Below are 16,871 nucleotides of genomic sequence, written 5' to 3' on the forward strand. Positions count from 1 at the left end.
TTCTCCCACTTGGTAGAGTCTATGATGTCTTCCCTCTCTTGCCTCATGCGCTAATGGGATTCAAAATGGCAGAAAAGTTGCAGTTGCTTCCTGCTGAGGAAGATAAAGGGTGAGCAGGAGGAGGGGGAAGAAACAAAAATAGAGAGAAAAGTAGTGGTCCTGTTGATGCTACTTCTGATGATAATTCCACCCATTAAGAAACACTGGGAGATATCCCTTCCTGGTGGATAAATGTTTCCCAAATTTTTCAGCTCACAGATTCCATGGAGAATTAAAAGAGGCCCTTTATATACACCTTTAGAATAAACAACCTAAAACTAGAGTGGCAATAGGTTCATAGTAACATGTAAGATGGTTTAATAAGTTAATACAACCAAGTAAGTGATGACTACCCAACTCTTCTTCCTATAATTTTTCAACACCATGTTATACAAACATAAATATATTTTAAATAGGGCAATTTTCATCAGCCCAATTGTATTTTAATTTTTTTTCTTAAACAACCCCACCACCCTGATGACAAATGTCAGATCTCAAAATTACCCCACAACAATGGACAGTAAAATGAATTATATTTTTGAGGATCCACATGTTCTTACTCTCACGTAGGTTTGCCCAAACAGTAGTCTTTGAAATGTACTTGCTGATGAATAAAAGTTGCAGTGATTCTCTTACTGAGATATGAGAAAAAAGGAGCCATAAAGACTGCACCTTACAGATTACCAACAGCTTGAGAGCAGAGATTGTTTGTAGCTCAAACTTATGTCACTCACACTTTTCAAATTCTCCAAATTGTCTGTGCTGCATAGTTCTGACATTAACCTTTTGTGGATTTTTAGACAGACAAATGCCTCTAAGGAGTTCATACATATGTTTCAAATGTAATGTGAGGAGTGACCCTGAAACTATGAGGTGTGTTATTACTTACTTATTAGGAGCAGAACTAATGTTCTTTCTATTAAGCAAATAATGTAATTTAATAGAGCTGTACCCATTACAAGAAAAATAGGTGAAGAAAACCTCATGTCTATCTCTGTGTCTATGATTTTACTTGGACATTTATTGGGGTTGCAGGGAAGATTTTTGCCTCACCTTTTAGCTTGAAAAAGTTTGAGTGCATTTCTCTCAACAACACCTCTTAGGAGACACCTAACCAAGAATAAATTGTGAATACTATATATTAATAAATACTGCTGTATATTTTTAACCAATACTATTAAACACGACATGCAGTTCATGTTCATTGGATGGCAGGTCCACAGTAAACTTATCTGTTACTTCATATGACTGTAATTGTTAGGTATGACACAGATCCTTGGATTTTTATGCTTAAAACACATTGGAACTCTCATGTTTCTCCTGAAATCCATTCCTCCGTTTCCACACCACCATTAACCTGTATGGAAAACTGTAATCTAGACTTCCTTAAAGATTTTCAGATGTGTTGAGATTTCATTGCTGAGAATTCCCAACCAGTGTAGTCACTGGCTATCTCTGCTGGGAATTCTGGGAGTTTTAGTTCCTCTGTAGGACAGTGTGTGTGTGTGTGTGTTGTACTTTCTAAGTACAAATGTTGCTTCCACACATTCTGTAAAAATGTGATTTTTCTATAATAACCTCTGCCAGGCCTGTAATATTTTACACACCTTCATTTGTCTAGCAGATGATGTGCTTTGTATCCCAATCTTACATATTCATGGTCTGAGTTATGATGAGGAATCAGGGGTTTTTGGAGGAGTTGCTTCTGATAGGATTGGTTACATTTGATTGCAAATAGAAGCAACAATTGAGAAAGGTCTAGACCGATCATTCTCAATATATTAAGATAGCATGTGTGATGTCCATACTTCTTTCAGCCTGAAAGGCCATATGTAATATTTGAATCATATCAAATGTGTATGTGATAATAACCCATTCCATTTTAACATAGAAGAGAATATGTCAGCACTCAGTATTCCTTAATAGGTCATCCAGATGTTCATCCAGACTTGGGGTTTTGTGTGTGGAAAGAGAAATGAAAAGAAAGAAAGAAAGAAAGAAAGAAAGAAAGAAAGAAAGAAAGAAAGAAAGAAAGAAAGAAAGAAAGAAAGAAAGAAAGAAAGAAAGAAAGAAAGAAAGAAAGAAAGAAAGAGGGAGGGAGGGAGGGAGGGAGGGAGGGAGGAGGGAAGATGCAAATGCTGCAGTGTATTACATGGCTGTCACAAATGAAATATCAACAAGTTGGTCAGTAACAGGATTATTGAAAATACTAGAGTGGAGAATATAGATAAGGGAATAAAAGAATAAGCAATGGCTTTGCTTGATCATTCTGGCATGTGATCAGCAGCATTATGTCCTCAAATTAAAAAGTAACATGCATGTGCCCCAACTGGTAAGCAGGAGAGGGAGCTGAAAGATGAAACCCAGAACCCAAAAGAGGTCTGTGCTGTCTGGTACAATTTCATGCAAAACACAGACACTGATTGACTCATACGCAAAAAGTTTTGAGACCTGTCTATCGGTTCCTTGTTCCTTCTCCTTCTCTGCCTTGGTTCCTGACCAAAATGTTAATGTAGCCTTTTGGCTGGACTCCTTTGTTATTTTGTTAAATTAACTCTCATCCTGTATAGGAACATAGTCATATTACATTCAGTCATGAAATGTGAGAGCAGGTTAAGAAGTTTTTGTGCAACTTCCACAAAAAGCAAGAGATTCCTGAAAGAATTGCTGCATTTCCTGATTTATTTATTTATTTATTTATTTTGGTGGAGGGCGGGGGAGAGGAAAAATTGAAAGTACTGCAAAGACTAAATGGTTCTTGCAGCAATTTCTTTAATAAGCATGAGTTTATTTATCAAATTCATGAAATGATTAATATACATACCTGTAGTTTATATCCATTCAAAACATCAGTATTTGGTATTATTGCTTTTGAGGAACGATCTTTATGTTATGATATGGATTTTTTCCCCTTCCATACTTTCCCCCAACAATATTTAAAATGGGGAGAGTGGCTGCATCTTTTCCAGTTGATGGTAAATTCTTGACATAGGCTCATAAGCAAAAACAGATTATGTAGCAGCAGTATGCATTATGCAGCTTAGATGTAGCAGAATAGTTGCATCTTTAGCATGCTGAACAAATGTCTTCCTCCATCCTTTCTATTGTATAGTGGTAGTAGCTGGGCACTGTCTTTTTCTCAATGAATGTCCTAATGTCCCACAGAAGTGTATGATTATCCCTGTGTAAATGCCGCAGCTCCTTTCGTGATCTTCCTTTTCAGGTTTCTAACTATAGCAATGGTTATATGACTCACTATGATAGTAAAATCTGTGTAAGTGAAATTAAAACAGAATGGAGGAGCACACATTAGCCAATTTGTGTAATATTCCCCCCATTTGCCTAGCTAATGGCCCAGTTGTGCCAAGATGCTAATTCAGACACTAATTTCCTAAGGTCAAACTATTAGATATGATAGTTTCTAAATGTGCAGCCCACTTCATTAGACATCTATTTACTTTAAAGGCTGATTCAGACAAATGAACTTTAAAATGTAACCAATGCACAGTAGAGTTTCCATGAAAGGAAGTGGTGATAGAAATTTGAGGCATTTGCAGTGGGTGGAAATAGAGTCACATTTATCAATATCAATAATAAAAATGTGAGCTTCAGGGGTGCCTGTTTGGTTCAGGGTGTCGTTTTTTGTATAGTTTGGAAATTGGTGCCTTTGAGCTGCACTTCCAAGTTAGTGGAGAGGTCACTTCATGCATATTACAGTCTCCTAGATCTCCATCACCACAAAGGCATTCCATCCACAGCTCTCATTGCCTGTACTGGCAAACATCTAATGGCACAGATAATTTTTAAGATGCCTCAGAGTGCTCACCTCCATTATTCCAGTTCATGTATATTTGCCCACTAAATATTATCAAATTGACCTTGAGTAGGTGTCCATTAAACAAAAACCATCTCAAAGAATCACTATAGAGTAGATAAATAAAAACAACCTTGCCATCTGTATGAGGTTGGGTGCAGGTTAAAAAAATCCCACCGTAGCTTTAAAATCCAGACAAATGGCTCCAGATAAATGCCTTTGGAACCCAAAAGAAGATTGAGTTGTCTATAACTAAGACTGTGGGAGGGAGCCCAGAACAAACAAAGACAAGCAGTACAAAGCACTGTTACCAGTGCTATAGTCCTGATGAAATTCTGCCCCTTCTTCTTGCCTGTTGCTGTTTGGCATGATAAAGAAGTACTGATTCATGCAAAGTGACGTAGGAGATCTGCTGATCTCATTTGACAGCTTGTGAATATATCTATATATATTAGCTGATTTTGTAAAAAAAAAAAAGGGGGGGAGTTTACAATTAGGAAACATTGTAGGGTGGAAGCATGAGACTCCCTTCCCCAGTGTCATGCCATTGGTCTAAATCATCTCCTTGAAATTGATAGTCTTCACCAGAATTTAATGCACAAAACTACAATTATTATGTAGCAAACATTATGTAGGATTTTAGCATGTGTCCAGCTGCCTTTGTCAAATCTGAGTTAAAAAGTGCAAAGTCTTTAACAAAAGTGCATCTTCCTACTGTGGAAAGGAAATTTTAATTTCCAGTGTTTTTTTTTTTTTTTAATTCCCTATGCAAAAATGCACCAGGTCAAAATGCACTCCCCCCGCTCCCCATTCTTCAGCATCATTTTTATCTATTGTTTTTCTACAGAGTATAAAGTTGTGGCATATCATGATTATATGAATGAAATGGCAACACAATAGAAATGAACACTGCCAAAGACTGACAAATACATCATCCAATAAATGCACTAGCAGAACAAATGTCCAAGCTAGTACAGTAAGCATGCCTAAAGTAAATAATAATAGTAGAATTTTTAATCCAGACTTGTATTAAAAAGCACATCAGTTCTCAGATTCACAGTTGAAATGGCCAGTAAATCAGGAAACTTTTTGTTTGTTTGTTTGTTTGTTCATTTGTTTTAACTATAGCATGCAGTTGCAATTCCTACATTATATTTTGCTACTCTGGATTGGTGGTTGTGAGAGATAGTGTATCTTCAGATCCTGGGGCCCAGATCCAGGTTTCATGCTTTACTTGATGATGCTATCTTTTGTTAAAGCTATTTTGATTTTAAAAGAAAATGAAATTAAATCATGCTGCAAAGGAAAGTGTAGGCTCTAGCATGATCTCCCCCCCACCCAAAGACTACTGCTCTGTTTTAAATATTACCTAGATGTATTCTTAAAAACAAGATAAATACAAGAATGTAGAGCATTGCCCTCTTAAGAGGTAAGCTAAAAGGGTAGAAAAAGTCTTGAGACACTACAGGTTATAGTGGGAAGTAATCTCACCAGTTTGCCTTACTCTAAGGAGCTGCTTACATCTATATTAGCAACCATTTTATGAAAGGGACCATTTTATATTCTCAAAATTACAAATGAGCCCATCAGCCCCCCAAAAGATTGGGAACTTTGCCCAGAAAGACTGCCTTAGTGTACTGTGATCCCTTTTCCCCTCCTCTGTTTCTTTTCAGACAATCTGAGGAGAGATGATAAGAGAAAAAGCAAAAAATGCCAGAGTTTTCTCTTTCCCCCCCTTACTATTGCTTCTTTTTCTCTCTGCAAAGCATCTGCTAAGATCTCATTCATCACAGTGATAGCTGTGAATGAAGAGTTGTGTAATTCCCCAAGGTCGTGTCTGCTCTGGTAGTGTAACGCCTAACCTCTTCTCTGCTAAAGGAAAGTCTACATGTAGTTTTGTCAGCTTGTCAGCAAACACTCCTCTCCTGATAGCATTTGTTCAACCCCTCTGGACAGTGTCAACCTTCTGCAAACGTTTCACTTTGAAGAAACCAGGCACGGAGAGATTGTTAAAAGTTATTTGGTATCCATATAGAACATGGGCTTCTCTGAATGATGAGACATCTTCACAAAGTCATTTATTTTCCTATTGCCCTGTCCCTAGATCAGTGTTTCTCAACCTTGGCAACTCTAAGATATGTGGACTTCAACTCCCAGAATTCCCCAGCTGGCTGGAGAATTCTGGGAGTTGAAGTCCACATATCTTAAAGTTGCTCAGGTTGAGAAACACAGCTTTAGAGATATGTGAGGTACCTACTTCTCCATCCCCAACCATTTCTTGGAAGGTAATAGGGGCAGCGGGATACCTGTTCCTACTTCTACAGGCAATTTGTGCAATTTAATTGTCTATTCTTCCAGGGTTTTAAAACCATGCAGGGACATTCCAGGAGTTGAAGACATAACTTTAGGGGAAGCACTGAGACTGGCAACAATGATAGAAGGGGAAGAAGCAGGCTTACTATGTCACAGGAGTTAACTCCTACATTGACATATAAAAACTTCATCCCCTTGCATCCTCTTGTTTCCTTTTTACAGTATCTTTGCCTGCCCTAGTATTATTATCCTCTATTATCCTTACTTATCTCAGGGGAATATTATTATTACTATTATTATATTTATTTTCCACATTTCTACCCTTCTGCAATCTAGAGACTCTCATTGGTTTCCACAGAGTACAAAAACCAAGTAAAACATCCACAGTATAACAATGGTAAAAACAACAAAACAATACCACACAAACAGAAAACTACCAACAATAAAAGGTGGCATGATAAAATCAGGAGAAGTTTCTCCAAAACAACTCTATCTATAAAATGTCAAGAAGGAGTGGGCTGGTTTGATCTCAACCAGGAGACTGTTCCACAGCATCAGCACAATTAAACAAACTATATTTAACTGTTATTGAATAGTCAAAATTAAAACGAAATATGCAAGTACCTGTTGGGACTTTTTCTTTGAGTAAACAAGTATATTGTGTTGATAATACATTGAAACAACTGTCTTCCAGAGGCAGAATTGCTTTTCTGTTGTGAAGAACCTGCCTTTTATGACATGTTTATTACGGGAGTTATGTTTCAAGTTTCCTTGGTCAAGTTTATCATGAGATGGCATTTTTATAATCTAAGAGGAACTCCTGCCAGTATAGATTAGTGTACAATAGTGTCTTTTCATGGACAAGCAGAACTACTGTCTGAAAAATAAATACATGTGGAAGAAACATTGGACTCAGTCCTGCCAAATCCTCAGCAAGATGTGATGTGCCTTATTTACTTAGAGGCAATTCCCATGCCCTCAGTAGGATTTACCTCCAGGTATGTATGCATTAGATTACAGCCTTAGACTGTAATCGAATACTCACTTAGCTGGGAGTAAATCCCATTGAAGTCAATAAGGCTTACTTCTGATTGGTTAAAAGTGTGTTGAATATTGCAAGGTAATCACTTTGAAATTCCAGTGGTTTAATGGCATAAACAGATGCTGAAATCTGTTCACTTGAAATCAGTGGGAACCAAAGGTGCTTAAGTCATGGATTACTTATTATGAAAACAATATGTGTATATGAGGTTAGAAGCTCTCCATTCATGCCAGTGAATATCTGTTATGTCTTGAAATGGAAAATACAGACTCATAGTTTCATGCTTAGTCCTTATCACAAAGTGGTAAATAATGTACTATGATAGTTATTGTATCTTTTGATAAAACAATACTGTGGTGGTAGTAAAGATGCCTTTTGCTACTTTTAGCTAGGTCTCTAAATGTGACCCATATTGTTGAAATTGGACCTGTCAAGGTAATTCAGGCTCTCCTTAGCTTACAATAACATGATCAGTGGAAAGCTGTTATTAAAAAACGTGATTGGAAACTATGCTGCAGTAAAAATACTGAAAGGACCCAAGTATTTTAATCATATTACATCTGAATTATTTAATCTGACAGGTGAAGGGGCTGATGGCTAGGGATCTGATTATTTAAAGGCTAACCTCATATTTCCATCCATATACTCCATTTGTCATCTGAAACTCAACTTCAAGATCTCCTCACCATTGCGGGAAGGTAAGAATTGTAGTTAAGATGAAGATAAGAGAGAACATAGCTAATTTAAATGAATTCAAGTCTCCAGAGCCAGATGGATCACATCCTAGGGTGCTAAATGAAGTAGCAGAGGTGGCCGCAGAACTGTTGTTTGAAGGAGAGCAAATGACATCCCCATCTTCAAAACAGAGAATAGAAGACAACTCAGTAAGCTACAGACAAGTCAACTTGACATCTATACTGGCAAGGTCCTTGAATAGATTATTAAGCTTGATATGCCTGCTACAGTTAACAGGAGCCAACATATATTTGTTGTAAATAAATCATGCCAAACTAACCTAATTTCCTTCTTTGATAAAGTTACTAGCTTAGTTGATCTGGGAATGCCATAGACAAATAGTACCTGACCTCAGCAAAGGCTTCATCAGAGTCTCTCATGATATTCTGCTTAATAACATGATAAATTATGAGTTAGGTGATGTTACTATTAGATCATTTGTTCTCAATGGGGGTGGTACCGCCCCCCAGGGGGCAATGGGAGGATGCTGAGGGGCGGTGAACTTGTTTTGGGTGGTAGGGGGGCGGTGGGCATGTTTTGGGTGGTAGAAGGGCGATGAGCATGTTTTGGCATTCGAACTTAATTTTAAAACTCCCCAAAAAAATTATTAAATCGATTATCCAGTTTACACCATTTGTACCAGCAATAAAACGAACTAAAATTGCCCTCACGCACTTCTAAGAATGGTAAGACGAATTTGTATTCTAGGTAGGCTGACCTTGAGGAACTCGACACTACGATTCTTCTCCGATCCCAACCAGCACAGCGCATGCATCAGCTGTTTTCCCGTGTGATTAATCGCAGTGCATGCGTTGAGCGTCCTTTCAATATGAATGTTTGATTTGACCCGTGTTTCTTGAGTTGCTTTTCGTTTGCTTCATTTCTGTTTTTTCCCCTCAGTTTCGATTTACTTTCATTGTTTATTTGGCCAGTCGGCTAGGTAAGTGCGCTTATTAATTCTTTATCGTGGTCGTGAATTATTAATTTTGAGAAAGAGCATTTAAGCATTTTTTTTGCATTAGTCATTTTAATTTTAATAAAAGGAATGCAATTACCTTCCAGGGCAAAAGTATCGAGTTAAATCGAACAAATTTGGTGTGTAAGTCTACTGAAAAAAATTACTTAAAATTTTTGCCTTTTATAATTCAATAACTCCCCCCCCCCCCATACCCTAGATTACAGGATTTTCACAAAGGGTGGCGTTGAAAAAATTTCTGCTCCTTAGAGGGGGTGGCAGCTTCCAAAAGGTTGAGAATCACGGTATTAGTTCCTAAGTGACTGAAGGTCCACATCCAGAGAGTTCTCATTAATGGCTCCACTTTAGCTTCAGATGTAGTGATTCAAGGCTTACTGATGCTTTGGATGATGGAGTTAAGAGGACGCTTCTCAAGGTTGCAGATAACACAAAGCTGGGGTGGGATGGCTAATACTTTAGAGAAGAAATTCAAAAAGAACTAGGCACAATTGAACAGAGGGCTGAAATGAATAGTGTGGAACTTGACAGGGAGAAATGTAAAGTTCTGGAGAGGAAAAATGAAAGATGCAAGTATAGGATGGGAGACATCCGGTTTGGCAGTGGTAGAAATGAAAGAGATCTGGGTGTTTTTGTTGACCATAAGTTAAAAAAGAGCTGGCAATGTAATGCAGCTGCTAAAAAAGCAAATGCTATCTATTTTGGGGTGCATTGACAAGAACACAGATTCTACATTACAATTATTCTCTCTACTCTGCCCTGCTAAGACCCCACTTGGAATAGTCCCCAAGCCCGCCCATACCGCAACAATATGACTTCACTGCATGACGTTGGAGAGAGAGAAAAAAAGATGGAGATAATTAAGATATCATGCTGGAGGGATGATTGTTATATTATTTTATATTCTTTTACTTGCTTCTCTTCATGTTTTTAGTTTCATGTCACACCCCAATATTTTGCGAGGATTGCAAATGGGCAAAAGACTCAATTAGTCAAACAATCAATAGACTGTCTAGATGTAGGCAATGTGAGCCACACATGAAACTACTATTCTTGTCTCCAGGGTTTGGTTTCGAAAAAGGCCACAGAAGTGTAAGTGTCTATCAATTGCTCAGTTAATCAGTTAATTAATTTTGTGAGGTCTGACCTTCCTTATGTTGCCCTGCCAAGGAATATGCTGATATAAGGAAATAAATTCAAAAATTAAAATTTCAAATGACATGAACCTGGGAGGGAACCAACAACATTCAGGTTATACCAGTTTCAGCCCTTCAAAACTGTACGGCAGTCAGGTTAATTCCACTGATATTTTAAACTGTTAGGGTTGCAGAATCTGATCTTCATTTGTAATTGGCAAGATTACTTGCATCTCTTTACCAAGCCCACATTGCTGATTCTATGCTTTTATACCCAGAAGCTAATCTTTCACTCAATTTTCTTCCCTAAATAATAAAAATAACCACATTTGTGAATATAACCACTACCTATTTTATATCCTTTCCAATTTAAAGCAGAACTAGCTTGGTTAAAAATGGCAGTACATATCTTATGACTGCATTTTCCAAAGCTCCTGGTTAAGTTTTACATAATTGGTTCCTGCTTAAGTTTGAAACCTGCAGAGATCATTTATAAGACACCAGAGCAGATAAAAAGCTAGTGTAAGGAACAGAAAACAGATAGAGAAACTATGTCTACCATAGGGGAAGTATTAAGTGGGTCCCACATGGATTAAAACTCAGATCCCTGCTGCCTTTTATCCATATGCATGATTCAGACAGTAGGATCAAGCTGAATGATTACATCTGATGATGCTGATTGGAGTGTATGGAACACAAAGATTGCTGCCAGAAGGAAGGGGGGAAAAAAAACTTTAAAAGAAGGAGGAAAGCTGAAACACAATCACATAAAAAATAAAATAAACAGTACATAATACTGAACCACACACAGATTCTAGCCTCACACTGAAAGTAGATTTCGGGCTTTCAAACTGATGCTGCTGAGCCTCTTGTATAGTCAGATTGTTTTCACACCTATAGTGCATACGGGTATTGGACAGGCTGGGGATGCAAATGCATCCTATGTATCTTATTTATGAAAAACTGCCAGATACAGAGGTTTTTAAAAAAACGAAGAAAAAAAGGTCACAGATTTATTGATGAGACTGAAAAGACAAAAGGGCTACTGTAAGCCTCAACATCTGAGACTGCTCTAAAATATAGATTGTCAACACAGTAGTGAAGGAGCCTATGCTTAACCCTGACTTTCTTTGTCCATGTGATGCTACCTGTGCCCACAGGCCTAATGCAGTGTAACTTCCTAATTTTACTTTTTCTTTTTTGGGGGAGTTAAACTAACCTTTTATTCTGAATAAGAAAAGAGTTGAAAAAATTGACTGAAACTAAAATGCTACTTTAAATCTAAATGGCCTTAGCTGGAGCACTTTAGCAGTTTTGATAAAAAGAAAAGAAAAAAAAAAACTAGAGCAGTGTTTTGTTAAGTGCTTGACTGGAACACTTAAATCATTTGTGAAAATAAAAGTGTGTGAAAAAGCCAAGGGTTAAATATAAAATCCTTCAAGATGCAAAGAAAAAAAAGGATTGGGACTGATTTGAAACTGTATTTTGAGGCCTGATACTTGGTTTGGATGAAGGAGTTGGTGCTGCTGAGAAATAAGAAAATTTTAGAATTAGAAAAGCATGACCTGAGGTTTAGATGGCATGGCTTTCTATGGTATGATAAAGTTAAGGTTAATGTAGATTTTAAAAAATCAGTATATTAGAAGTGCCATATTGAGAATATGGAATAGATATAAACCCCCAGATTGTGCCTGAAAATGTCTTTGTGGGTCCCAGCACAAGAATCATTTTATAGAAAACAAGCAGCAGGCAAAGACAGATGATTATCTTATTGAGAGATGTTACAAAACCATGGAGAATTGAAGATGAAATCAAGATATCAATTGACTACAGAGGAATTTAGTTTTCAGTGGTTTTTGTACGCACAGTTAAGAGAAAGATTTAAGGTAGATAACAGTACATTTTGAATTGAACAGCACAAGACAGAATTTGAAACTGAACTATCAATAGAAGAGAATATATGTAGCTCAGGGTTGAACTGCGGAGTCCTTGGGGTTCTCTGAGCTTGGTTGTTTTCTTGCAAATGTTTCATTACTCAGCTAGGTAACATCTTCAGTGCTAGAACGGAGTGGGGTTTGTTCTCTGTACTCTGTTGGTAACAACCCAAGTTCCCACAAGAGGAGCTGTATAAGAACATTATTCAAATGAGCACAAATGTACTGTAGCAACTCAGAACAGCAGAAAAAGGAAACAGAACCCTATACAACATCTTCCAACAAAATGGATATCCACACAACTTTATCAAAAAAATGCCTGACCATTCAACCTACTACAACACAACCAGCACAAGCTATGAAAAGGGTAACAATGCCATACATCAGAAACGTCTCAGAAACCACCAACAGACTATTACAACCATATCGCATCTCCCTAGCACACAAACCAACTAAAGCCCTTCAAAACATCTTAAGTAAACCAAAAGACCCACTGGCACAAAAATAAAAAAACAGGAGTCATCTACAACATACAGTGTAAGGAGTGTAACAACCACTTTGTAGAACAGTCAGGCAGAAGGCTAGCAGAGCACATCCATGAACACCAACTAGCAGTCAGAAGACATGATGAAAACTCCTTAATCTCACAACACATGGACAGACTTAACCATAGTTTCAACTGGGAAACTGTCAGCATCTTAGACCAAGCTAGGGAGGAAATTCCTGGAAGCTTGGTATTCAGACAAGGCAGCCATCAACAGGCGTATAGAGATAACAGTGGCATGCCACTGTTATAAACAATATAAACAGAGAGGAAACCCCACTTCATTCTAGCACTGAAGATGTTACCTAGCCAGGTAATAAAATGTTTGCAAGAAAACAACCAAGCTCAGAGAACCCCAAGGACTCCACAAATTGAAATGTGTAGGATAACACTGCCATACATCAAAAACATCTCAGAGAATTCAGTATTCAGACAAAGCATTCAGACAAATCAGCCATCAATAGACACATAGAGATAAACCACATTTACACACCATTCAAAAGAGACAATAAAAAAGCTAAGAAGGAAACAAAAAGATCAGAACACCTCCTCTCCAGCAACCAACATCCAGATAAATAGAGATTAACACCATACAAACAAACAGAAAACAATACTCTAATCAAGGAACTACCAAGGAGAAAGCCACACCCCCACTCCCTCTGGCAGGGCAAGCTACTGTATATAAACAGGGAGCAAATCCCACCCTGACTAGTACTGATGATGTTACATAGTTGGGTAATGAAACATCTGTAAGCAAACAACTAAGCTCAGAGAACACTAAGGACTTCATATTTTGGAATAGTTAGCATGTACTAATGCCATGGCATATTATCTTATACAAAGTAGAATATTGGAATGTTAAGCAAGGAAGTAGTAAATTAATAGATTAATTGAGTCTGCTAGACAGATTCTGAATCTAATTAAAGTATGCATTTTGAAAATAATTATCACCTAATAAACTACTTCTATTGTCTCTATTTCCTACAATCATGATTACTAGACAAAGTAGCTTTTCATTTTTCAAGAACATAGCCTTTGATTATTATATATTAGTGTTCCTTGAATGTTTTGCTTTCTGTGATATAGAATTAACAAGGCTTTTCTTTTGTGAATTAAAATTTGTCTTACAGATCTTAAAGATAAGTTGCATAGGTTATCTGCTGGTTCAGTAATTCTGGAGTACTCCATGCTCTCCATTTAGCATCCTTCTTATCCTCAAGTGATTCAACTACAACATTTTCTGTTTTCCTCTTCTTGACAGGTCAGAGCTGGTATCTCTTTCCACCATTGTCCCAAAGCTCTGCTTATTTATTATTTCCTAAAACATGTTTTGAGATTGATAGCAATGACATTAAATCCAGACTGGAAATTAAATAATTAATATTTGAGCATTTCAAGCATCTTCGAATATTTGAAATCAAGTTTATCATCATTATTACCAAATGTTCTTCAGATGAGTAAGAACTGTTTCCATTTTCCTAAAGCTTTAATTCACAATTATTCAAGACACAGGTGGTAGGCCATGTAAGTTGCATGGATGGCTCCGGGTTTTGCTTTAGAAAGGACAATCCTCTTTTGAAAGGCTGTCCAATATTTGAATTGTCATGTTTTAAAGGTTGCTTAGATTAAACACAAACCACCATAAAAAGGGAAAGCAGAAGCTTTGATGTTGTGCACTAGCAGCCTGCAATTAGTGGGAGATGTCCACATACTTTGGGATGTATTTTAGAGTAGACTCCCATTTCCATGAGCACAAACAATTTTTACTTACAAAACAGGAGAGGAAGATGATTTATCATTATTTCTTTCCTCTCATTCCCTTAGCATTTCTCCTAAAATTCTCCCAATCCTCCTCAAAAGACGAAGGGTGAAGGACATTGAAAAGTCGTGTTGTATAAGTGGAGATATACCTGCATAATACTAGAGTACACTCTCAATCCACATGAAAACATGAATTTAAATGCATATTCATATGATAAATATTGAATTGTTTTTTCTTCAAAGTTCATCTTTCCAAGTCCACGTTGATGCCTCTTAAAGATAAAAACTACACTGCAGCATTTAGGAAATGCAAACAGCAGCAAGTACAAAGTTCTGATCTGCAGAATTTGGCTAGGAGTTGCAGGTCAGAATCTACTTAGGCTATATTCTTCAATTCTCCTAGAAATATCACCCAGTTCAAAGAGTGAGCTATTACCACATGCGCATTTCTCATCATTTGGATAGAGTTACCATGGGAAGATGTGTAAAGTAGCTACTTCATGACAGAGATGTATAAGCTTCAAAAATGATTTGGACAGTAGCTTCCTGCTATTCATTAAAAAAAAGTCCTTTTTTCAGGCTTCTGCATGAACCTGAGAAATTGCATGTCTGATTTATGGAGTCAATTCATTAAAGGTAATATAACTCTTTAATGAATAGCAGAGAGGACCTCACAGAAGGTCCAAAGCACTCCTTCCAAATCAGCACAACTGCATGATGGTCCTCAAGCTCTTTTTTTTACCTTGCCAGATGTGTTTGCCTATCTAGCACTTTTTATGCACTCCACTTATATTTACAGTTTAGGAAACATGTCAGTGACTGCTCTGGAAAATGTTGCATAGCTGGAGACTTTTAATAAGGTGAATGCACTTATGACAAATGCATTGACATAAGATTAATAAATGGGAATAATAGTTAGAGGAAAGGAGGGGGAAAAACTGTCAATTCCATATGCATGGAATGTAGGGCCATATGTTCTGGGGAAGTTTGTGTAATGAGGGTGTAGGTTATACTGTTCTTTGTGTACTGATGTTAACTGTACATAGACTATTTGCAGGGATGGTAAAAGACAAATCTGGATTTCAGCTGTGAGTGGTCTGTGCTTAAGGCAATAAGTTATGGGAAGGAAGTAAACAGTTTCTTCAATCAAATATATAAAACAACAAGAAAATTTAAAAGTCTCAGCTTATACTTTTATATAATTGTCATGTCCATAACTGCAACTTATGGTAAAAAGAGAAGAGAAGAGAAGAGAAGAGAAGAGAAGAGAAGAGAAGAGAAGAGAAGAGAAGAGAAGAGAAGAGAAGAGAAGAGAAGAAGGATCATCTAAGCCTCGCCATGTTTCTGTATTATAGAACATGCCAAAGGAAACATCACAATAAATGAATAATTTAAATAGCAAGCAAACATTGATGGCTGAGGCCCCTGTAATGTATAAGTACAAAATGCAAGCAATTTCTTAGTATTTTATTTTATTTGTTTCTTGAAATAAACAGATTGGTGGATTGTGAAGATGATGGTGATGGTGATGAAGTTTCAGAGTTTTCACATTCAAAATCATTAGAGATCTCTAACTCAGGATTCAAACTACACTGATAATCCTGTCCTGGTCTACCTTGTTTTGATAGATTGGATTGAGGAGCATTTCTGATGCAATCTTACAGACAACTCTTGGTTCCCCTGACCATAGGTTTTTCTGGATAGGAAATTAGAAGGTTAATTGGGCTCATTCCATAACCAGAAACCCTAACCCTAAGCCTACCCCACAGCCTGATATTTCCCAGGCTGAAGGAACCCAGTGATGAGGAGGAAGGAAAAAGAGGTGAAACTAAAAGTCATTAAATGAAACAAATTGCTACAGGGAGTAGTTCCTTTTTCTGGCAACAACCATCATTTCCTTGCTGGTATGGAGGAAAAGGGAAGAAAAAGATTTGCATGAGAGAGGAAGGTTGAGGCAGAAAGGAAAAAAATAGAAACAAAAAGAAAGATGAAATGCAGAACAGATATACATTAAAAGAGAAAAGAGGACATCAGAAAAGGAGAGATAAGTAGGAGTGTCATAAAGTAAGAAAAAAGGTGACCCCCAACCACTTTGGCTTAGTTCTATCCACCCCAGCTATCTGTCACAAGCCATGTACCACTGGACCCAAACCTGTTGCTCTTCAATAAATGTGATATACATTATGTACCATCAAACCATATCTCTGCAACCAAGTTAAAACTACCATGTCCCCAAGGGCCTGGTGGAACAATTAGGGTCTTACATGCACTTTAAAAGGCATCCTATATAACCATTCTGAGAAATGTCTTTGGGAAGCAAATTCCACAGGAATTTCCAGTATGGAAAACATCTTGCTCTTACATGAATGTGCTTAAATTGGATGTTCATCATTTCATAAAAGCAAAACAAAAGAAAACTTACAAGTGGTATACAGAACATTAACGAAGATAGAATGAGTATCAACTGCAGCTGTTTTTGCCTGTTGCAAATTATAATTTTTTCAGTCATCCTGCTTTGTTTTCTTATATCATATATAGTGGGCTGCAATTTCAGCCACAGGGCCTAAATGCCAGGCAGTT

This window comes from Python bivittatus, unplaced genomic scaffold (genome assembly GCF_059951505.1).
Source record: "Python bivittatus isolate LINGU-HERP-01145 unplaced genomic scaffold, Pbiv_v1 ctg000480_np1212, whole genome shotgun sequence".
NCBI lineage: Eukaryota > Metazoa > Chordata > Lepidosauria > Squamata > Pythonidae > Python > Python bivittatus.